The sequence below is a fragment of the Mus pahari genome, chromosome X (genome assembly GCF_900095145.1).
Source record: "Mus pahari chromosome X, PAHARI_EIJ_v1.1, whole genome shotgun sequence".
Taxonomy (NCBI): domain Eukaryota; kingdom Metazoa; phylum Chordata; class Mammalia; order Rodentia; family Muridae; genus Mus; species Mus pahari.
In genome coordinates, this window is record NC_034613.1 from 65054567 (window position 1) to 65055956 (window position 1390).

Here is a 1390-nt window from a genome sequence, read left to right on the forward strand (position 1 = left end):
ACCAAGTCTTTGCCCGCCCCCGGGCGTAACAGTGAGATCATGAGTAAGCAACCAATTAGACGTGGACACGCAGCCTTGGGGACTATATAGGGAGTCACTCGCGGGGCCTCGTGGTCTTCCTCTTCAAGATGCAATAAATGCTGTGCTGCAGAAGGATACTGGTGTCCGTGTGCATTCTTGCTGGCAAGACAATAGCACGGGACAACTGGTGCCGAAAACCCCGGGAAAAATGGGAAAAACGCCTCACCATCGCTGGCACCGAGGAGACCCTCTGCTCACAGAGAGGATTCAGAACTGCAGGACGAAGGTAAGCTCTGAGAGGCATGTTTGGTCTTGATCTCTCTCATCTCTCTCCCCAGTTAGAAGCCCTCATTACTACCTTGACAGTGCTCATTCTTTTTCTTTTGGTTAAATTGGTGAAATCGTGCCTAGAAGATGAGAAATGCCGCCCAANGGTAATAGCAGGACAGGGGGCATTAGAGGAGTTACAGGACAGCATGTCAGAAACAGAGCGAGGTGAAAGATTAGAAGCTTCAAGAAGGAGAGGTGCAACTAAGAAAAGAGGCCCTTCCAAGGACCTTGGATCCGAGGAAGCAAGAGATAAGGGAAAGGACGCNCTGGGAGAGAAACGGGGAAAGGAGGAGAAAAACCCGAAAAAGAAAAGCCTCTATCCGGTAAAGGAGTTAGAGGCTTTAGGGCTTGATAGTTCAGAAACAGACGAGCTTAGCCCCTCTGAGGAAGAGGATTTAGAAGATGAGGCAGCTCACTATGAAGAAGAAAGATACCACCCAGATAGCTTGAGTAAAAAACAGAAGAAAGCAGGAGGCGGAAACCATGCGGTTTCCTGGCCTGTAGGCCCCAGCGCCCCTCCACCTTATATGGAAAGATTTTACTCCGATTCCTTCCTTACTAGAGATGAGCAGAAAAAGATGCAGCAGGCATTTCTGGTGTTTTGAGGCTGCTGAAGGAGGCCGTGTCCACGCACCGGTAGAATATATTCAAATTAAGGAACATGCCAGTCGGTCCGTAATTATGGAGTTAGTGCCAATTTTACTATTTCTCAAGTCGAAAGGCTTGCCGCTCTGGCCATGACTCCANGAGACTGGCAGACAACAGTGAAGGCTGTGCTCCCTAATATGGGGCAATATATNGAATGGAAAGCCTTGTGGTATGACGCCTCTCAGGCGCAGGCCAAAGTCAATGCCATTGCTGAAGGCGATCAGAGAAATTGGATACTTGATCTGCTAACAGGACAAGGGCAATAAGCCAATAATCAAACAAATTACAACTGGGGAGCATACGCTCAAATCTCTACTGCCGCCATTAAAGCATGGAAGGCACTTTCTAGGAAGGGAGAGTCTGGGGGACACTTAACAAAAATTATACAAGG

General features: G+C 48.5%; 1 pseudogene; it reads left to right on the plus strand.

The window, feature by feature from the left end:
- Positions 1–323: 323 nt before the first annotated feature.
- On the plus strand, positions 324–1385 carry LOC110314354 (annotated as a pseudogene).
- Positions 1386–1390: the final 5 nt, after the last annotated feature.